Source organism: Gopherus evgoodei, chromosome 1 (assembly GCF_007399415.2).
Source record: "Gopherus evgoodei ecotype Sinaloan lineage chromosome 1, rGopEvg1_v1.p, whole genome shotgun sequence".
NCBI lineage: Eukaryota > Metazoa > Chordata > Testudines > Testudinidae > Gopherus > Gopherus evgoodei.
This window is the reverse complement of record NC_044322.1, coordinates 294,754,450-294,778,100: the sequence shown is the minus strand read 5'-3', so window position 1 is coordinate 294,778,100 and position 23,651 is coordinate 294,754,450.

Sequence of the window (23,651 nt, the reverse complement as noted above, 5' to 3'; positions counted from 1 at the left end):
CATGGGGGCAGCGACGGGAGAGGAGAGCGACCTGTGCCCAGCCGCTGCCGCCCCCCCAACGTGCCGCTGCTGCTGCCCGGAGATGCCACTCGGCGCTAAAGCTTCTATTCTGGCGCCCTGAGACACACTTTTACAATCCGGCCAATCAGCGGCGGCCGGCCGGAGAGCTCCCGCGGCGGGCCCCGCCAATCAGCGGCGGCGCCCTGCAGTCGGAGAGTTGGCGCTAGAGTCGGCGCGTTCTGTCTCCGGCGGCGGCCGCTTTTCGCCCCCTTCCCCGCCTCCTCCTCTGCGCCTCCCCCGCCCACCTTGGTACCTGGGATGCTGCGGCCGCGCCGTAGAGGGCTGGGCAGTGGGGGGAGGCGGCCCTTTGTTAGGCATGAATGGGCCGCTCGAGCGCTGCTAGTGGGAGCCCAGGCGGGGAACAGATGGAGCCGCCGCGGAGATCACAGGGCTGGGGGGCGCGGAGCCACTTCGCTTTCCCCCTGCTCAGCTGCCTACTGTGGAGGATTGTTCAGCCGCTTCCCCGGCCACTGGAATTCAAGTCACTAGGGACTCGCTGCCTGCTGCCATCCGCCTTACCCGTCGGGGCACCTCTGCATTTCTGAGCTGGGAGGCCGTTCAACTCCGCCTGCTTTCCGAAACAGAACCGGACACTTCACTGTTAGGAGTTGATCTTTTTAAAAGTTTACTGTACAGGGTTTGAAAAAAATCAGGCTTGCAGATGAGACACAGCTGGCGGGAGGGTTGCAAACACTTTGGAGGATAGAGCTAAAAGTCAAGAGAGGTATCTTGATAAATTGGAGAACGGGGCTATAGACAACTAAATGAAATTCAACATGTAAGGTGCTAGGGAAGAAAAACCAAACGTACAAATACAGAATGGGGGATAACTGGCTTGGCAGCAGGGCGGCTGAGAAGGATCTGGGAGTTGAAGTGGATCACAGCCCCAACGTGAGTCAGCAATGGGAGGCTGTTGCAAAAAAAAAAAAAGCAAACGCAAATTTGGTTATGTTATCAGAGGCATCCTGTGCAAGTCAGGGGAGGTGACACAGTACTGCTGTACTCAGTGCTGGTTAGGCCTTGGCTGGAGAACTGTGTCCAATTTTTGTCACCAATGTATAGAAAGACTCTAGAAGTGAGCAGCAAAGATGATCAGAGGGATGGAATGCAAGGCATACAAGCGAAGGCTGAAGGATCTGGATATGTTTAGTTGGGGAAAAGAGGCGATTAAGGGGGTGGGGCGACAGGATAGGATACTTGAAAGGCTGCCATAAAAAGATGGAGAAAAGTTGTTTTGTCCTGCAACAGCAAACAGGACAGGAGGCAATGGGTTCAAAGTACAGCATAGCAGATTTAGATTAAATCAGTGGAAAAACTTAACTGTAAGAACATTAGGACAATGGAACAAACTGGCTGGAGAAGTCATAGAAACTCCTTCACCCAATGTTTTCAAAAGAAGGCTGGATAGCCATCTGTATTGGATGGTTTAGTCATAACAAATCTTGCATCTTGGCAGGGGGCTAGACTTGTGGTCCCTTCTAAGAGCGCAGTTTGAGGGTTGGGAGAGGTTGTGGTGGACCCAAAGCTACCTGGATTCAAATGCCCCCAAACTTGGAGAGGATGTGGATCTGGATCCAGATTGTATTGCGGCCTCCAATCTCTAAAAAGAGGCCAGGTTACTGCGTGTGATAACTGTGTGTTTATGAACAGATCAATGTTAGCTGACTGACATAGTCAGAGAACCATAGGATTAGAAGAGACCGCAAGGATCATCCAGTCTAACTCCCATGCAGTCCAGTCAGAAGATACACGTGAGTGAAGAGGGAAATCTATAACACAGTACTTACAACTTTAAACATGAGGTAATTCCTCACAATCTCACCCAGTCTGTTTGAAAGGTCAAATGCTAAAATAAGCATGTGCTTCTATGAAGGCAAAGGTCTTGACACAAATTCTTCATAGAATTCCCCCTGGAGTGATTTCCGCCACCCCCATTCAAGAGACACAGAAGTAAATGTCCAATTGTCCTCTCAAAGACCAGAAGAATTATTTGCCCTGGAAAAATTCACCCTAACAAGCTGTTGCATTTTGCATGTGATGGTTCCCAGAGCACAACTTCAAACAGTTAGTATGCCTCCATGAATGGTTCAGAGTGTACTATGAGCATTGAAAGAAACTGGGATAACAGCAAATTTTAATCAGTGGCTATATATAGTAAGCACAGATGAAAACTCTGTCTCTAATATCAGTAGAAGTCAAGGGCAGTATATTGCCCAAAATTCAGTCTGATGGCACTCCAAATGCATAAAGATAAATTAGGGAGAGCTGCAGCAACTAATGATAGGGGTGGCTCCTATTTTTCTAGAGTGTGGAGGCTCAATGTCAACTACAGGTTCAAAAGGGATGGGAAAATGACAAAGTTCTGTAATTGATGTCTGCTGTACAGTAAACCTTAAAATGTTCAATCTAAACTTCTCCTGAACTTGAGATCATTTAGAGCATTCACGAAGTCTCCAGCATGCAAGTTTGTTAGTGATTTTTGTTTTCTATGTTGAGTTTGTATGTAAGAAAATTAGCCTTTTGCTTCCTTAGCTACAAGCATACTGATGCACTTATCCTGTGGTTTTTGTTTGTTTTTGGGTTTTTTGGTTCTTTTCCAGAAGGATTCCCTTCTTGAATTACTTGTGACTCTTTTGTGCGAGTTCTCACATGTGATTAAAATCACTAATTCTAATAAATAACTTGACAAAAATTAATATTTTACATTACATGGCATTTGTTGCTCAGAAGTGAGCTTAGAATTTAACTTTATTTCACAAGTCTAATCACTAGGAAACAGGATTATGAATGTTATTGAATTGTACAGATGATACCTTAATTTACTTATTCTTATCAAGAATGGTACCCTGCTCTATTCTATTCTTCTTTCAAAGTTATTTACTGAGAGAGTTCTCAAGTCACCATAGTTTGTTGAACTGAATGAAACACAAACTCCTTTCTTTGAAAAGACCATGGAATTCTTTAATTGCTCTTTGTGTGCCTTATGGGAAAATGAATGCTAATTTGTGATTCACAACCTAAGGTAGTGTCTTATTAATGTATAAATTATTAGTAATTCTGCATTCATATCAGCAATTACATACTATAAAAAGAAAAACTTTATTCTACCCAATAGGTAAACTAATACAGCTCTGAGCCACTGTCTATGCAGTGACTCAGCATACCCAACTGAAAGAACTCCCAATCAGGCCAAACAAGAATCTTGCACTACACTTTACTATAGTCAGATACTGGTTCTGACAGGCTGTTGGGCGGGGAAAAGCAAGCTCAAGAACTGAGGACCTTTTGCAGTGAGCTGCACTCGCTTGTAAGCAGGGCCCTACCAAATTCAGTGTCCATTTTGGTCAATTTCATAATCATAGGATTTTTAAAATAGTAAATGTCATGATTTCCGATATTTAAATCTGAAATTTCATGGTGGTGTAACTGTAGGGGTCCTGACCCAAAAAGGAGGTGTGTGTGTGTCACAAGGTTGCGGGTGGGTGTCACAGGCTTATTGTAGAGGGGGTTGCAGTGTTGCTACCCTTATTTCTGTGCTGCTGTGGGACACTGCCCTCAGAGCTGGGGGCATGGTCAACAGTCACCTCTCTCTGGCTGCTCAACTCTGAAGGCAGTGCAGAAGTAAGGGTGACAATACTGTGATCCCCTAAAATAACCTTGCATCCCCCCTGCAAATCCCTTTTGGATCAGGTCCTCCAGTTTGAGAAATGATGGTCGCCCCTGTGAACTGCATTGTATAGGGTAAAAGCACACAAGACCAGATTTCATGGTCAATGACGTGTTTTTCTTGGCTATGAATTTGGTAGGGCCTTACCTATAAGGCTGATAAAATTGAATATGCTATTTAACAAACTTATTATTTATTCTGATATAGTAAACTTTCACCTTGATTGATATCTTATCTCTGTTCTTAAATGATAGATTTTATTGATCAGTCATAAACAGCTGCACATTAATTACTAATCTGGCAAAAGACTGTGAATTTACTGAGAGTAATGGCTTTCTAATTGGCGTGTAACTGCATTGGCTATAGTTCCAGAACAATGACCTTCTGGTTGCTTAAGGGCTTGTAGATGTTTATGGGCTTGATGCAGGAATGGCTTGGTGAAATTCTATGCCCTATGTTATTCTGAAGGTCACATTAGAAGATCATAATGGTCCTTTCTGGCCTTAAAATCTACAAGTGATTAAACAGTGGCATCTGCGTGTATAGACTGGTGTGAGACCAGGCAGTTGGATACGCTGTGTATCTCATTTAAAATGCTACTCTGTTTTCTAACATCTTCAGTGGAACTAGGGCCTTTAATAGACACTTGGGTCATTGTCTCTTCTTGCTCTAAGTTAAAGATGTCTCTGAATATAAATTGCTTAATATTAAAGCTCACTGGGAATATTTTTTGGAGGGCTAGTTCAAATCAGAGTTGGTACCATCATTTATTTTTATTTAACATTTTACACTCATACTAACCCTGGCAGCTGAACTTCATGCAGTGGACACATACAATGCTGCTGACTAACCCTTAGTGTGCTGGTAGTCGGACAGAATATCAAGATACCTGGAGTGCTCCACAAATACAGACTAGAGAACTCCGTGTCTTCCTTGATTGACAAAAAGCATTTTAAAAAATAATCTCAAGAATGCTTTCTGATGGATAACATCTAGTGCAGATAAACAGTTTTATTTAGTCTGACCATCCTTAAATGTGTTCTGGTAAGCTAAGGGAAACTCTGGAGTGAAGATGCCGTGATTCAGAAAATGAGGTACGTGAGCCAATATCTGCTGACAAAAGCTCTCTGGACTGGATTTTTATGAACCATTAGCTAGTGTGGAATTGGACCCAAAGAATGGAACCTACTTTCAGGGTGAAATTCAGCCCCTTGTGGATGGTCAGTGAAAGGCCCTCTGTCACGGAAGCCCTACATTGAGAAGAGGTGCAGTCAAAGTAGCCACAGTCTGCAATCCTATGTTCTATGGAAATGTTCTCCATAGGCCTTCGATAGGCTCGTGCATGCAGTGGGGCACATGAGAGAGTGTTGTGTGTATGTTGGCTGGAGAGGGAGGAAGAACGGTGGCATGGCCTTTGATATGCAATTATGTGTTTCAATTACTGGGAATGGTAGTGCTTATAGAGGAACAATGACTGCTATTCCAGTCCCATAGAAGTGTCCATTTAGTTTGGATGGAGTCCCTGACCTACACAGGACATATTGGTGGCAGCAGTATCGCGTAGTAACTCTCTTCTGGTATACAGAAATCAAAAATCTCAAAACAAGCCAGTTTCCAAGATCAGAAGGCCCCAAGTAATTTTCAAGTTGTAGTAAGTTTGCTTCTAAGTTTGTTCACCTTTAGAAAAGGTTTGTATTGGTTAATATGCACTATTGTAGTAATTTCTTAAACTAATTACTTATAGTTATTACTTTCAGTAACATAATAACTCAAATCATCTCCAGGAAGTCATGTTTTGCACTATTGCTTAACATGTAAATTAACAAGAGCAAGGACTGGGTCAAACAACATTTCCTTTTCTAGATATTCCATCTTGCTGTTCTTGAGAAGAGATTAACTATTGTATCTGTGAACATGCATATCAAAAAATGCTTCTCCTAATTATTTACATCGCCATACATAATATGTACAATGTATATCAAATATTCCAGTACCTCACACAGGATAGGCTTATAAAAGTCAAATGCTAAATTTAAGCAACACTAAATTTAAGCAACACTGACTCATTTCTGACTCCTCCACTGTATTGAGTCTCACGTAAAGACTCAACATTCTGTAAGATTATTTAAATTTCTTGGTGACTGGAAAGCACACACAGCATATATAACTTCTCCATTTTTACAGTGTAACCTATATTATACTTGCTCTTTAGAGCTGTGCCATGTAGATTACTGAAAAATAAAACCGAAATATGTTAATTTAATGCAATTCAATTTTATCTTTCCTGTTGCAGACCCTGAAAATATATTCTCTTTTATGCAGGATAGAGCTAAATATGCCAGTGCTATACGATATATAGGTAGCACAATACAAAGGCTGTACTCTGGCAGAGGCGACAGAAAGCATTCTGTTACAAGTGAAATACTTAAATACACAATTTTATATTAATTTATTAATATTCTTATAGTGCCTTCCATCTGAAGAGTACAAATAACTTTGTAAACATTAATGCATTTAAACCTCATGAGATTATTTTGATGGAGATAAGCATTATTGTTTTTGTTAGATTAAAACTGAGACTTAGATCAAGTCGCTTGCCAGGCTACACAGGATGCACTTCATCATGAGACTTTCGAACTTGTTGCTTTCACGGGGTCTTGAATCTTTAACAATGACAGTCTTACACTCAAGTGTTTTCTCATTCGTGTTAAATGTATTAACAAAATAAACACATCTAAGCTCTCTGAATAAAAATCTCTTCCCTCTGATTCAGATTTGACTTGCTTGGTGTCAGTCATAAACCAACTATACTAGTTCTTCATCTGGTTATGGTCTTCCATGAATAAGGGAGGGACAAAGACTCAAGAATCCAATATAAAGTAAATCAAAATGATTATTTATATTATGGCATCTAAATGTCTCAATCAGGACTGAAGCCTTATTGTACTGGATGCTGTAGAAATATGGAGACAGGCTCTGCCAGGGACAGCTTACAATCCAAAAAAATGTTGGGGAAACCTTTCAGATTTCCTTTTATACATCATAAAGACACGGGGAACACAACCCCCCACTTCCATTACAGGTTCCTATTATGGCAAAGAGACACTTATTTTAATGTATTTCTTTTGTTTCATATTGCATTAGATCTAAAGGTGAAAGCAGGGCCAGAGTCCCAGGGTTCCCGGCCGCTGCCGCAACTACAGCTACCATGGGGCTCTGGCGGTGATTTAAAGGTCCCAGGGCTCCCGGCCCCTGCTACTGCAACCGGAGTCCCAGGCCCTTTAAATTGCCGCCAGAGCCCTGGGGTAGTGGCAGCAGCCGGGAGCCTCAGGCCCTTTAAATTTGCCACTGGAGCCCTGGGTATTCTGACCGCCACTGCAGCTACCACTACCATGGGGCTCCGGCAAGGATTTAAAGGGCCCGAGGCTCTTGGCCGTGGCTACCGAAGCTGGAGCCCCAGGGTAGCGGCAGGGCAGCCCGGGGGGGGGGGCAAGTGGGGCAATTTGCCCTGAGCCCTGCAGGAGCCCTGGCCCAGCGACAGTCCAGGTCTTTGGCAGCATTTCAGCAGTGGGGGGCCCTTCAGTGCTGCCAAAGACACAGAGCGAGTGAAGGACCCTCTGCTACTGAAGACCCAGACCTCCACTGGGCGAGTACAAGCGCCGTAGCTCCCGCGCTTTTCCCCAGGCCCCCTGAATCCTCTGGGAGGTCTTGGGTAGTGGCAGTGATTTAAAGGCCCCACCCCTTCCTCCTGAGGGACCTCTCCCTCCCAGCCTCCTTGGGACTCCTGCCCAGCGTACTGGTAAGTCCCTTAAGTTACTTTCACCTCTGATTTGATCTCTAGCTCCTAATAACAGTTGGTACCCCATTATACTAATTGCTGCTGAGACATAACATAAGATCATCTCTGTCCCAAAGGGCACAGTCTCTGCTGCTTAAACTTTAATTCAAGGGTTGTAAGTTTGCATACTCAACTATGAAACTCCAGTAAAAAAGCAAAATGTATTAAAAAAAAAAAGCATACATTCCTGTATAACATTAATAGTTTAACTCTAAATGTAGTGAACTTTGTACTACAAATATTCAAAACTGCTCTTTGTTGCTTAAGTGCTACATCTTCATTCTGCAAAATGGCCTGGAGGCTAGTTCTCTCTATGGCCCGGCCACTTGGAAACTTCAGCTTTTTTAATTATGGGTCTGGGAGGGGGGGAAGAACTTCTTACAGCTGAGTATTTTTTCCCCAAATTTTCAATCCTTTGAGACCAAGTGTAGAAAACTTCAGCTGAAAAGGAGGATTTTTTTCTGAAAGTTAGAAGCATAAAAAGAGGTTATACTTGAAGTCCCAATGTAACCCTAATGAGAGCATGTGCTATCAAGAGAAATCTATAAGGATCACACAACAAAATAGTTATAATGAAACCATCAAACTCTTCAATTACCACAAATATCATTCTATTTGAGGAATACAATCAAGATAAATCAGGCAAGACTGAAAACAGAGCTACAGGTACTTACAGGTACCCCTCAGTTTTGTACCACCTTTGTCTCTGGGCCATTTCTATTTCGCTCTGACAACGAATACCACTTCAATGTAGTTTTGCCATTCTGCCCCCTATTCTTGGAAAAGTTCCTAGATATTCAGGCCAGAAGTCATTGGATCATAGTCTTACCTCCTATATTATACAGTCCTTATATTTCACTCTGTTACCCCTGTACTGAGCCCAGCAATTTATGCTTTCATTGAATGCAACTTTCAGACAGGCATTCAGTCTTGATTTGAAGATGGCAAGAGAAAATTCACCACTTTCCTTGGTTGTTTGTTCCAATGGTTAATCGCCCTCCCTGTTAAAAAGTTGTACCTTATTTCTAATTTGAATTTGTCTGGCTTCAGCTTCCAGCCATTGGGTCATGTTACATCTTAATTCTAGTGGAGGAAGAGCCTTTTGGTACCAGGTATTTTCTCTCTGTGAAGATACTTATTACACTAATTAAGTAACTTCTCAGAGCTGGTCTACACTACAGCTTAAGTTGCTGTAATTTACGATGCTCAGTGGTGTGAAAAAACCACATCCCTGAAGGACATAAGTTACAGTGACTTAAGCACTGACCAGACCTATGCTTCTGCCTCTTGTGGAGGTGGAGTAATTTATGCTGATATGCTACAGTGGTGCAGCTGCACTGATGTAGCACCAGAGTGAAAACTTGCCCTCAGTCTCTTTTGATAGCTAAAGAGATTGAGATACTTAAAGAGCTCACTGTGTAAGGCATTTTCTCCAGCCCTCTCATCATTTTTGTGGCTCTTTCTTGCACCATCACCAATTTGCAACACCAGTTTTTAAAAACACAAACATCAGAACTGTACAAGATGTTCCATTGTCAGTCTCACCAGTGCCATATACAGAGGTAAAATCACCTCCCTGCTCCTACTTACTACTCCCCTGTAGAGGTAGAGTGGAAAATGATTTTACCATCCTGGAAAATTTTGAGATTTCAAAAAATTGGGGTGAAAATGCAATCTTAAATTTTCACAAACTGAAAATTTTGGGTTGGATCAATGGAAACATTTTGTTTTGATTTTGATCTTTTCAATCTCAAAATAAATTTTACTCTGTCCTGTCCTCATCATTATTAACCATTCCACTAATCTTTGCCATCTGCAAATTTTATCAGCAGTGATTTTATATTTACTTGCAGAACATCCACTGTGTCCCAAAACACCAGCGGCCCACCTTTTATTTGAAATCTGTCCCCAAAACTCACTGCTTCCACAAATTAGCCCACACCAATAGAACTGGCATTGCCCACCCATTTATTTAAAATAAAATGGTTAAAGCAGTTCCAACATGGTCTCCTGTGCTTTTTCTTTGTCTCTTTTTAGGCTCTGATCCTGCAGTCCAATCTATGCAGGCACACTACTATACCTACTTGAAGGAGTATTGCAGGATTACTGTAAGCTTTTAAGGGGAGGGGTACTGATTAGTTCTGTATTGTGTACCGGGACAAAGCACAACAAAATGACTTGAATAAGTTCTCCATCTACAGGTAAAATGGATTCTATTGTGACATTTTTGCAGGATTCTGGTAGCTCTGATGTTTATGAATTCCACTTTCTAGAACAAGTATGTTATGCTGCACATGAAAGTATATTTTTGTCAGTCCTACCTTGAATTAAAAAGTCTACAACCAGCTATCTGAATTTAACATTCCCTGCTCCCCATTAAATTTGAGGTACCTGGATAAAAATGGACCTATATCCAAAAAACAATTGCAATTAGCCTTTTAAACAAAGCTGTTAAGCAATGGTATTGAAAAAGCAATACCTTATACATTTCCTTTGTGAAGAGCAGTTCCTTTCTTTCGGCCCAAACCTGCAATAGGAAGGTGTTCGGCATATTGCAAGATCAGACCCTTAATTTATTTGTTTTAGTGAGATTTAAGAACAGAAATATTCAAAACACAAGATGTGGTGGTAGTAATGGGGGACTTTAGTGACCACCAAGATGTCTGTTGGAAAAGCAATACAGCAAAACACAACATCCCACACATTTTTGGAATGTACTGGAGACAACTTTTTGTTTCAGAAGGTGAAGGAAGTAACCAGGGAACAGCCATTTTAGACTTTTTATTCTAACAGAGAGGAGGAATTGGTAGTGAATGTGAAAGTGGAAGGCAATTTGGGTGAAAGTGATGATGCAGTGACAGATGTCATTATTCTAAGAAAGGAAGGAGTGAGGGCAGCAGAATAAGGACACAACAGACTTCAAAAAAGCAGACTAGCAAATTCAAAGAACTGATAGTAAAGTCCAAAACTCCTATGTCTACACTACAGAAGCTCTCTTGCCAACAGAAGTTATGCCGCTTGTGGAAGTGGGATTTTTTTCTACCAAGAGGAGAGCTCTCTCTTGGTGGCATTGAGCATCTTCACCACACGCACTGCAGGGGTGCAGCCGTACTGGTTCAGCCGTGTCACTGCAGCGCTGTATGTATACACATGACCTTAGAGAGAGGTTTTCTGAGCAGTTTTTGGCTGGTAAAATACTTCAAATATTAAGTGTATGTTCTCATTCATTTTAATTCTGAGAGAATAAATCATAGCAGGTGTATGTTCACCCAGTTGTGTCTGAGTTTAGAGGCGTTACATAGTTATGCTGACAGATACTGGTGACTGCTTGGATCATGAACTTCTTTTTGAGATTGGGTGTGAGTGCACCCTTCACTTAAGACAGTTGGAAGAAACACTTAAAAGGCCACACCTAAAACACTATGTCTACGCAGCAGCTGGGAGGTGTGGGTCCCAGCACAGGTAGACAGCTCATTTAAAAATAGTAGTGTGGATATTGCTGCAAGGGATAGCTGCTTGAGTCCAAGCCCACCCAACTCCTTGGGTCTGAGCTCAGACAGCTGGCCTGAGCCGCAACATCTATACTGCTATTTTTAGCAGGCTAGCTCAAGCTGAGCTAGCACAAGTCTGGCTACCTTTGCTGGGAATCACATGCCCTAGCTGCTGTGTAGACATACCCACAGAGTCTCTGCCCAGAAACTAGCATCCACATGGCACTAGGTATTGGTCTGACTGGGTGATGGGGAAGCTGGGGTCAAATGAAGGCAGAACAGAGGAACTGAGGCCTGGTCTACACAACACGGTTAGGTTGATGCAAGGCAGTTTCCATCAACCTAGCTGTGGATGTATCTACAGTTAAATTTCACTTCTGCTGATGTAACTGCCCCACTATGCTGACTTAATAATGCCACCTCCCTGAGTGGCATAGAGTCAAAGTCAATGTAGCTAGATCAACTGAGTGTTAGTGTAGACACTGCATTACTTACATTGACTTACTGGCCTCCAGGAGCTGTCTCACAATACCACACACTGACTGCTCTGGTCACTGTTGTAAACTCTGCTGCCCAGGATCCAAGCAGACAGGAATCCATCCCTTCCCTTTAAAGCCACACACATACTCGTGGCTGTGAGCTAGCCCCAGCTTCATTTCCCCAACACCCCTTCTCCTCAAGGGCTATACTCACCATGGCTGGTGCTGTGACTGACACTGTGCTGTATCAGTCCCAAGGAGAAGTGAGAATGCAGAGCTCACAGCTTTCTGGGATCAAGGAGAGTGAATTCAGTGTCCTAAGTTTTGATTTCTGTCATGATTGAATACAGTGACAATGGTACCTCTGAGTGTTGTATCTGCAGCTACCGGTATTGTGGTCTTGAGGGTCGCCCCCTCCACCTCCTTGGAATGCCTGAGTCATATAAGGAGGAGAAAGAAGTGGGCTTGGGATGTGTGATGAAGTGGGACTGTTCTTAATGTTTCCTCTGAATACTATGTGGGTGCCTCAGTTTCCCCTATGCATTTCTTAAGTCTCCAGCGTGCATAAATGGCCAACACTTTGTCTCCTGGCAACAAATGGCCGGGGCCCCTCCCCCGCTCCCTGCAAGGGGATGGCTAAAAGTGAACAAAGGAATCAGGTGACCTCCTGGACCAGGAAAGAGACAAAGGCCAGAAAGGAGGGGCTGGAGGCAGTTTTACTTTGGATCTGGCTGGGCACAGTAAGTGAGAGCAGACGGGGTTGTCTGGCTTGCTGGGCCCCAGAATGGACCTGGCTGCGGGGTCCTGTTCTCTGTACCAACAAGCTCTGTTTTAGACCATGTTCCTGTCATTTAATAAACCTTTGTTTAACTGGCTGGCTAAGAGTCTGCTCCAAGGGAGAGGAGGCTCCCAAAGTCTTGACTGGCTTTATGAGGAGCAGTTCCAGAGCATCATCCAGGGACTCCGTGACAGGATGACATGTCCCAGAAGAAGCTGCAAGCCTGTGCTGCATCAGAGAATGAGACCAAAGCCTGGAGGATGACCCTTGCAGACAGCATGGATAAGGAAAGAGTGGAGAGATCTGGGAGTCCAAGCAGGAAAAGGAGAGGGAGATGTACCAGGACACAACAGGGCATCTCATGCAGCAAACAGAAATGCTGTGGACTCTGGTAGATCTGCAGGTTCAAGAATCCCATGTTTGCCTCCCTCTGCGCCAATAGCCTCAATGTCAGGACCTCCCTACACCCTCCTCTTAACATTCCATGTTGCATCAGGGGTCACTGCCCTACCACTCCACACCAGGGGTTATTAATGACAATCACAGCTGCACACACACTGACCGGTGAAAGACATGGTGGGCATATGTGTACCTGAAATGGGAATGACCATTCTTTCCCCTCCATAAGTTCTGTTCCCTTACTTTATTAAGTTTTATTAAATTCTAAATGTTTGTTTATTTGCTGGGTTACAGAATAAAATTCTATTTTTTTGGAACATAATTCATCTTTATTCGTTCACAATACATGCTGACTGGTACTGAGGAGACCTGACACACATCAATTTCCTGTTATTCTATGTTGTCACAGAACCCATAACCTCATTCACAAACAATATTAATAGGTGCATTGGCAATGTTATATTCCTACACACACTGCACTCACTGCAAGGTTCATTCTAGGCTTCAAAAGAGTAAGGCCAGATAGAACACACTTCAGCAACACACACTACTCTGGCTCACAATTAAAATGGTCTTTCAAAGCCTTCCAGAGCTGCATAGCTCAGCGTTGAGCTCTTCTTATCGTCCTTGTATGTGGGTGTTCAAATTCAGCAGACTGCCACTCCATCTCTGCCCTCCACTCTGGCACAAATTTTTCTCCCTTTTCTTCACAGATATTATGCAGGACCCAGCAGGCAGCTACAACTATTGGGATTTTTTTTTTCACTGAGGTCCCATCCACTCTCGTGAGTAGACAACACCAGTAGGGTTGCCAACCGTCCCAGTTTGCTGGGAGTCACCTGGAATCAGGCCCTATCTCCTGGAGGCTACTGAAGCCAAACTGGGAAATGTTAGGTGCTAAAAGTCTGACAGCACAGCAAGGCTATGGCAGGCTCCCTGCCTGCCCTGGCCCCGTGCCAATCCTGGAAGTGGCCAGTGTCCCTGAGGCCCCTGAGGGTGGAGATAAGGGGCTCTGTGTGCTGCCCCCACCCTAAGCACTGCCTCCACAGCTCCCATTGGCTGGGAACTGCCCCTCCCCCCACAGGGACATGCTGGGCAGCTGCTTCCGGGAGTGGCGCGAGGCCAGGGCGGGCAGGCAGGAAGCCTGCCTTAGCCTGCTTTGCGGCCGACAGGGAGATGCCTGCACCCCCTCCTGTGCCCCAACCCCCTGCCCCAGTCCTGATCCCCCTCCTACACCCAAACTCCCTCTCACAACCTGCACCTCACACCTGCTCCTGCACCCCAACTCTCTACCTTAGCCTAGAGCCCCCTCCAGCACCCAAACTCCCTCTGAGCCCTCACCCCCTTCTGCACCCCAATTCTCCATCCCAGCCCTGAGCCCCTTCCTGCACCCATACTCCCTCCCAGAGCTTGCACTCTGCACCCACTACAACCACTTGCCCAGGCTCAGCCCGGAGCCCCTTCCCACACTCCAAACCCGTTGGCTGCAGCCCCTGCCACACCCCAACCCCCTGCCCCAGCCTGGTGAAAGTGAGTGAAGGTGGGGCAGATTGAGCAATGGAGGAAGGGGGAATGGAGTGATCTGGGTGGGGTCTCAAAGATGGGGTAGAGCCTTGGAGTAGGAGTAGGGTAGGGCAAGGGTGTTTGGGGTTGTGTTATTAGACAGTTGGTAATCCTAAACACCAGTGAGCCTTTAAACAACCAAAGACACATTCAACTGTCATTCTGCGCCTAGTGAGCCTGTAGTTGGAGTACTTCTTGGTGCTATTGAGGTGGCCAGTGAATAGCTTCCTGGGCCATGGGAACCAGGAATAGGCTCACTCTCCCAGGATCACTATTGGCATTTCAATATTTTCAGTGCTAATCTGCTGATGTGCGAAGGAAGTCCCTGCTTGCAGCTTTCTTACTAGTGCCGTGCTCTTAAAGATGTGCACATCATGCACTTTCCCTGACCAGCCCATGCTGACGTTGGTGATCCAGCAGTGCTTGCATTACCATAGAAAAGTTACCAGTGAGTACATCAACAGAAAGGGCTCTGTGGCCTGATGCTGAATTTGGGCTATGTGTGCCATCTATCACCCCACCGCAGTTCAGGAAGCCAATTGCTTCAAAACCATCCACTATGTCCTGCATGTTGGCCAGAATCACAGTTCTGCAGAGCAGGAGGTGATTAATGGGCTGGCATCACAACAGCCCCTTCAGTGGATTTCCCAGTTCCAAACTGATTCCCAACTGACCAGTAGCAATCTGGTGTTGCAAGTGTCCACAGTGTCAGCACGGCTCTCATTTTGGTGGCGCTGGAGGTCTGGGACCAAGTTTGGTACACAGATCCAGGAATGTGGCCTTGCACATCAGAGTTCTGCAGTCACCACTCATCATCCCAAACCTGCATTCTGATGCAATTCCAGCAATCAGTGATTGTTTCTTGGGCCCAGAATTGGTGTTCTACCATCTGCAGTTCATGTTCCCCGCAGTTCCTCTTGCGGCTCTGCAAATATTGCAGGATCAGGCACCCTATGCTCGTAATGTTCATGATCATAGTGCAGAACTGTGCAGGATCCATGCTTCTGTCAGAGATGGTAGAAGAAAGGAGGGACACATGGGTTTGTGGGTTTTTTGAAAAGAGGCATGAAATATTATGGGGTGCAAGATTAAATTATTGGATGGAGAACATTGCATTATGCCCCATGCGACTTGCTTTGCCCCCACTCAGCATAGCAAAAGTTTTCCAAAACACCCTGTATTGGACAGTGGTGAGTTGCACAGTTCAATGCACTGCACATTGATACAAGCAATCTTAATGAGTATGTGTACCGCCAACACAAAGAGTGTATCATGCACACATACAAGCAATGTAATAACTGCAACAGCTGTATGCCAACATAACTTAGGTCAACATAGTTTTGTAGTGTAGACATGGCCTGAGAACATACAAGAATAGAGATAAAGGTAGAGGCAAAAAACAAGAAAGCCAGGCAGCAGCCTGTAAATAGGAGTGGCCCTGAAAAAAGCTCTAGAGCTTTTTGGCCTGATGTGGGCTACAGAAGCTTGGGGCTGAAAGCTAAGGAACTGTTCCTTTTGTTTTTGTTCTGCCTGTGTTCAGGGAAACAGGACTTTGTCCATCCCCTGCAAATAAATAGGATTGCATCAAAGAAAATATGACACTATCCATTTCTACTTTCAACTAGAACATCCCCATGGCCCTAAACTTTGATTAGCCATTCAGGTTGAAAAGGGGCAACCAATATTTACATCTTAAGAAATAAAACTCCCTTGTATAATCATAATGCCCAAGTATTCTGAAAGGTGGATACACTTGCCTAATGTTGTCTGTCTTTTAGATGCAATTCAGTGACCCTTAAGGGCAGTATAACACTTCACTCAGATGTTCAGAGATGCCAAAAGAGGATGTAGTAAAAAGAGTATAAAATAATTCCTGACAGTTTATTGTACCTTATGGAGCAAAAATTTGCAAGTTATGCTAAGTGTTAATAAGTAAAGCATGTAAGCATGATACAGTGCAGTGAGTTTCATGAAGAACATCCCTGTGAAGTGTTTACACCTATTTTACAGGTAGTTTAACTGAGACACAAAGAAGCTAATTGACATGCCCAGAATCTGTTGGTGACAGCAATAGGAATAGGCAACAGGAGTCTTGTCTGTTCTAACCATTGGACTCTTTATTTCAGGAAAAGAGTAAAGACTCTTCCCTCAATAATTGCTGCTGGAGGATTTACATCTGGGTCAGTTGCCCAGTAGAGGTGATTATTGAGTTCCTCCTTGCTGAAGCTGGTGAGACCAGTACCATGTTCCATTATATTTCTCAAAAAATGGATGGTTTAGAAAGCCATTAAAAATAATTTGTTAGACATATTACTTGATAAAAGTATTGGTTTTAATCTCACATGCTGGACTTAACTCTGCTTCAGATAAGACCTTTCTCCATCAGCAATTTCATCCAACCCTAGAGTACTTTCTGGGGGAGAAAAGCAGAAATGGAAATCACTTAGCTTGGTCTAAACCAAGGCCTTTAGTTTACTCTGCCATTTATAAAGGCACTTAAATTTACTTACAATTTTCATAATGGACATATAGCCAGATGCACCATAAATCATGGGAGTACAGCTTCAGCTGAATTTGCAAAAACCCAGAATCATCAGGGGTCACCCTATCACTGTTGCTATGATCATCTCAATCAGATTTTAATTTTTTAAAAAGTAAAATGTAAAAAGGAAGGGCTTGTATTTTTGGAATCATGATATAGGATTTATGCATTATTACCATTGGCATGGCAGCTATAAACTCATAATTATGCTGCAGAAGTGTGCTATTTTCCTACAGCCCTCTAGATTGTGTGAATGAGCTGCAGAGTGTGTTATCAGATGCTTCCACTACCTTGGGGAATTCAGTCTTGGCATGAAATTAATCTCTTACAGCTGCTTTGGTAGAGCAGGTGAAAAGTGAAAATAATTATCAAAGCTCCATGGCTGCTGATAATTGTATGAAACCTCTGAATATGCCTGTGCTATAGGTCTCTAGAACAGCTTGTAATTCACTGAATGGAGATTGTTTAAAATAAAGAGCAGGACCATTTTCTTCATGAATGGCTGCAAAGGCCAGCTAGTCAATCACACAGCTTTAAAAAGTCCTTCATAGTCTTAGTGCAAGCTGACATAACCTTATTCCCAGATTTGGACCTTAGCGTCCAAAATATGGGGGTTAGCATGAAAGCCTCCAAGCTTAGTTACCAGCTTGGACCTGGTACTTGCTGCCACCACCCAAAAAATTAGAGTGTTTTGGGGCACTCTGGTCCCCCTGAAAAACCTTCCCTGGGGACCCCAAGACTCAAATCCCTTGAGTCTCACAACAAAGGGAAATAATCCTGTTTCCCTTCCCCCCTCCAGGTGCTCCTGGAGAGATACACAGACACAAGCTCTGTGAAACTACACAGAGCGATTCCCCCTCTCCGTTCCCAATCCTGGAACAAAAGCCCTTTCCTCTTCACCCAGAGGAAATGCAAAATCAGGCTAGCAATCCAACACACAGCTCTCCCCTTGATTTCTTCCTCCCACCAATTCCCTGGTGAGTACAGACTCAATTTCCCTGAAGTAAAGAAAAACTCCAACAGGTCTTAAAAGAAACTTTATATAAAAAAGAAAGAAAAAATACAAATGTTCTCTCTGTATTAAGATGATACAACACAGGGTCAATTGCTTAAAAGAATATTGAATAAACAGCCTTATTCAAAAAGAATACAAATCAAAGCATTTCCAGCACTTATATTCATGTAAATACCAAAGAAAAGAAACCATATAACTTACTATCTGATCTCTTTGTCCTTACACTTAGAAACAGAAGACTAGAAAGTAGAAAGTACTTCTCCAAAGCTCAGAGACAGCAGGAAGACAGACAAAAGACTCAGAGACACACTTCCCTCCACCCAAGGTTGAAAAAATCCGGTTTCCTGATTGGTTCTCTGGTCAGGTGTTTCAGGTGAAAGAGACATTAACCCTTAGCTATCTGTTTATGACACGCCCCCCAAATTGCAGACAGTGGGGAAGCTCACTGGCGGCAATTTCCTTCTAGAACTTGAAAATAAACAGATTAATACAACACATGCACCTTTACATATACTACTAAGTATATAACTAACAGACTTTTACATGTTAAGAACACTTTTTAACTACTGGATTCTGGGAAACTCTCACGGGAGAGGGCATCAGCAACTTTGTTAGAAGCTCCTGTGATGTGTTGAATGTCAAAATCAAAATCTTGGAGAGCTAAACTCCAACGAAGAAGTTTCTTGTTGTTCCCCTTGGCAGTATGAAGCCACTTGAGTGCAGCATGGTCAGTTTGTAGTTGGAACCGCCGTCCCCAAACATATGGGCGTAGCTTTTCCAGGGCGTACACAATGGCATAGCATTCCTTTTCACTGACTGACCAGTGACTTTCCCTCTCAGACAGTTTCTTGCTGAGAAACACGACAGGATGGAAGTTGTGAGCTGTTGCTTCCTGCATGAGCACTGCTCCTATACCACGCTCAGATGCATCTGTGGTTACTAGGAATGGTTTGTCAAAATCCGGGGCCCTGAGCACAGGGTCAGACATGAGCATCGCCTTAAGCTGGGTAAAGGCCTTTTGACACTCATTAGTCCACTTAACGGCATTTGGCTGGGTCTTTTTGGTTAGGTCGGTCAATGGGGCAGCGATTTGGCTGTAGTGTGGTACAAATCGCCTGTAGTATCCGGCCAAGCCTAAGAAGGATTGGACCTGTTTCTTTGACCTTGGGACAGGCCACTTTTGGATAGCATCCACCTTGGCCTGTAGGGGGTTTATGGTTCCTCGACCCACCTGGTGCCCCAGGTAAGTCACTCTGTTTTGGCCTATTTGACACTTTTTGGCCTTAACAGTTAGTCCTGCCTGCCTGATGCGCTCAAAGACCTTGTTCAGGTGGAGTAGGTGTTCGGGCCAGGAGTCTGAAAAAATGGCCACATCATCGAGGTAGGCAACTGCAAATTCTCCCAGTCCAGCTAGTAGACCGTCTACCAGCCTCTGGAAGGTGGCGGGTGCATTTCGAAGGCCGAAAGGAAGGACATTGAATTCATACACCCCCGCATGGGTGACGAATGCTGACCTCTCCTTGGCAGGTTCATCTAGCGGTACTTGCCAGTACCCCTTGGTTAAGTCTATTGTAGAGATGAACTGGGCACGTCCCAACTTCTCCAATAGCTCATCAGTGCGTGGCATTGGATAGTTGTCCGGACGAGTTACCGCATTTAGCTTACGGTAGTCCACGCAAAAGCGTATCTCCCCATCTGGTTTGGGTACTAGAACCACTGGAGATGCCCATGCACTGGTAGATGGGCGGATTATACCCATCTGTAGCATGTTCTGGATCTCCCGTTCTATAGCAGCTTGGGCATGAGGAGACACCCGGTAGGGTGGGGTTCTGATTGGGTGAGCATTACCTGTATCAATGGAGTGGTATGCCCGTTCAGTCCGTCCTGGGGTGGCTGAGAACAATGGGGCGAAGCTAGTGCACAGCTCCTTGATTTGTTGCCGCTGCAGACGTTCCAGGGTGATTGAGAGGTTCACCTCTTCCACGCCACCGTCTTTTTTCCCGTCGTAGTAGACACCGTCAGGCCACTCAGCATCATCTCCCTGGACTGTAAACTGACAAACCTGTAAGTCTCTGGAATAGAAAGGCTTGAGAGAATTAACATGGTACACTTTAGGCTTTAGTGAGGAATTGGGAAATGCTATGAGGTAGTTTACAGCTCCCAGGCGCTCTTGGACCGTGAATGGCCCTTCCCATGATGCTTCCATCTTATGGGCCTGTTGCGCCTTCAAGACCATAACCTGGTCTCCTACCTTGAAGGAACGTTCTCTGGCATGTCTGTCATACCAGGCCTTTTGCTCTTCTTGAGCATCCTTTAGGTTCTCTCTAGCAAGGGCTAAAGAGTGTCGGAGGGTGCTTTGTAGGTTGCTTACAAAGTCCAGAATGTTAGTTCCTGGAGAAGGCGTAAACCCCTCCCATTGCTGCTTCACCAACTGTAATGGCCCCTTAACCTCGTGACCATACACAAGTTCAAATGGTGAAAACCCTAAACTGGGATGTGGTACAGCCCTGTAGGCAAACAGCAACTGCTGCAACACTAGGTCCCAATTATTGGAGAATTCGTTGATGAATTTTCTTATCATGGCCCCCAAAGTTCCATTGAACCTTTCCACCAGGCCATTGGTTTGATGGTGGTACGGGGTGGCAACCAAGTGATTCACCCCATGAGTTTCCCACAGTTTTTCCATGGTCCCTGCCAGGAAATTAGACCCTGAATCTGTAAGGATGTCAGAGGGCCAACCTACCCTGGCAAAGATGTCTGTTAGGGCCAGGCACACAGTGTTAGCCCTGGTGTTGCCTAGAGCTACTGCTTCTGGCCATCGGGTAGCAAAGTCCACTAAAGTCAGTACGTACTGCTTTCCTCTGGGCGTCTTTTTTGGAAAAGGGCCCAGAATATCCACAGCTACTCGCTGAAATGGGACCTCAATTATGGGGAGTGGCTGGAGAGGGGCCTTGACCTGGTCTTGAGGCTTACCCACTCTTTGGCATACCTCACAAGACCGGACATACTTGGCAACATCCTTGCCCATCCCCTCCCAGTGGAAGGACTTCCCCAACCGGTCCTTGGTTCTGTTCACCCCAGCATGGCCACTGGGATGATCATGGGCTAAGCTTAAGAGCTTCCCCCGGTACTTAGTTGGAACCACCAACTGTTTTTGCGGCTGCCATTCTTCCCGGTGTCCACCAGAAAGAATTTCCTTGTATAAAAGTCCTTGGTCTATAACAAACCGGGATCGATTAGAAGGGCTGAGAGGCGGTGGGGTGCTCCGTGCCGCCGCCCACGCTTTCTGAAGGCTGTCATCTGCTTCCTGCTCAGCCTGGAACTGTTCCCTTGAGGCTGGGGTCACCAGTTCTTCCTCAGACTGTGGACTTGGGCTTGGTCCCTCTGGAAGCGATGTAGGTGATGGGGTTGTTTCCGTTGCTGGTGAACCGCTCTCCGCTGGTGCACCTGAGGGTATTTCAGGCTCTGGCTGAGCCTTTTGGGTATGGCTGTCGTGTGCTTCTGCCAGTTCTGGCTCGCTGGCGCCCTCTGGCGTTGAGTTTGAAGATGTGGTTGCACTTGCTGGTGCTGGTTGCTGTTCCAGTTCCGGGCCTGGGACTGGAGGTGCTGTGGCTGTTTCAGTGGTAGGCATGGAATCCGGGTCCACTACCTCTGTCTGGGTTTCTGGTAACACAGACGGGGCCTCTGTGGACGGCTCAGGAACAGGAATGGGTCTGGAAGCTTGCCTGGTTTGGCTACGGGTAACCATTCCCACTCTCTTGGCCCGCCTCACCTGGTTGGCCAAGTCTTCCCCCAGTAGCATGGGGATAGGATAATTGTCATAGAGTGCAAAAGTCCACATTCCTGACCAGCCTTTGTACTGGACAGGCAGTTGAGCTGTAGGCAAGTCTACAGCTTGTGACATGAAGGGGTAAATTGTAACTTTGGCCTTTGGGTTGATGAATTTGGGGTCAACGAAGGATTGGTGGATAGCTGACACTTGTGCCCCCGTGTCTCTCCACGCAGTAACCTTCTTTCCGCCCACTCTCAAATTTTCCCTTCGCTCCAAGGGTATTTGAGAGGCATCTGGGCCTGGGGATCTTTGGGGTGATGGTGGTGTAATGAATTGCACTCGCATGGTGTTCTTGGGACAGTTGGCCTTGATATGTCCCAGTTCATTACACTTAAAGCATCTTCCATCTGATGGGTCACTGGGCCGAGGTGAGTTACTGGAGACTGGTGAGGTTGAAGAGTAGGGTATCTGTGGCTTTACTTGGGTGGTATGTAGGGTCTTTGGCTGTCCTCGGTTGTAGGGTTTATGGTCTGTGTGCCCCCTGGGGTAATCGTTTCCCTTGACAGTAGCTTTTTTGCTTTCTGCCAGTTCCATCCATTTGGCTCCAATCTCCCCCGCCTCAGCGATAGTTTTGGGATTTCTATCTTGTATGTACCGTGTGATGTCTTCAGGAACACCATCCAAGAACTGCTCCATTTGTATGAGAAGGTTCACTTCTTCCAAGGTTTGAATGTTGTTTCCTGTTAACCAGGCCTCATAGTTTTTTGCAATGTAGTAGGCGTGTTTGGGAAATGACACCTCTGGTTTCCATTTTTGGGTTCTGAAGCGCCGACGGGCATGATCTGGGGTTATCCCCATCCTGTATCTGGCCTTGGTTTGAAAAAGTTTATAGTCATTCATTTGCGGCTTGGGCATTTCAGCTGCCACCTCTGCTAAAGGTCCACTGAGGTGTGGCCTTAATTCTACCATGTACTGGTCTTCGGGGATGCTGTACCCAAGACAGGCTCTTTGAAAATTTTCCAAGAAGGCCTCGGTGTCATCACCTGCCTTGTAGGTGGGAAATTTCCTGTGCTGTGGAGCAATAATTGGCGCCGGGTTGTTAGGGTTGGCTGGCACATGCAGCCCAGCTTTTGCCAACTCCAGTTCATGTTTTCTCTGTTTTTCCTTCTCTTCATTCTCTTTTTGTTGTTTTTCCATTTCTTTTTGGTGCTTTTCCATTTCTTTTTGGTGCTTTTCCATTTCTCGGCGGTGGGCCACCTCTTCTTCTTCTAGTTTTCTTTTGTGTGCTGCCTCTTGGGCTGCCTGTTCTCTTTGGAAGGCTGCCAGTTTGATGCTTTCTTCCTTTTCTTTTATCTCCATCTCTTTTTGTTTTATTTCCAGTTGTCGCCTGTGTTCAGCTTCTTTTAATTGGTCTTCGGCCTCCATTTTTGTCCTAGTAGACATGGTTCCTGTTTTCTTGTGTTGGGGTGCCCTCCGGTGTTTCTCTGTTGAACTGCAGGCTCTGTTGCCTCCTGAAGTCTGCCTAGCAACAGTGCTTTTTTCCCTTTCTCTCTCTAGCTAATGTTCAATGAAGGGAAACCAGAAAAACCACTTTATTTGCATGCATATAAGTGCTGGTACTTGCCTGCTAATGGGAGGGCTATTGCATGACAAAAGACCCTCAACAGTCTTCTCGCTTAACATGCAAACCACAACTGCTAGAGAGAGCAGAAAAAAAAATTCTCTCTGGTTCCCTTTTAAAACCAAACTGTTTCTCTCTGCTAAAAAGCCCTTAGCAGAGAAAAGAAAAATATAATATTCCTACTGGCTTCTGGATTCTGTCTATATCCCGCCGCTGCCACTCATGACATAACCTTATTCCCAGATTTGGACCTTAGCGTCCAAAATATGGGGGTTAGCATGAAAGCCTCCAAGCTTAGTTACCAGCTTGGACCTGGTACTTGCTGCCACCACCCAAAAAATTAGAGTGTTTTGGGGCACTCTGGTCCCCCTGAAAAACCTTCCCTGGGGACCCCAAGACTCAAATCCCTTGAGTCTCACAACAAAG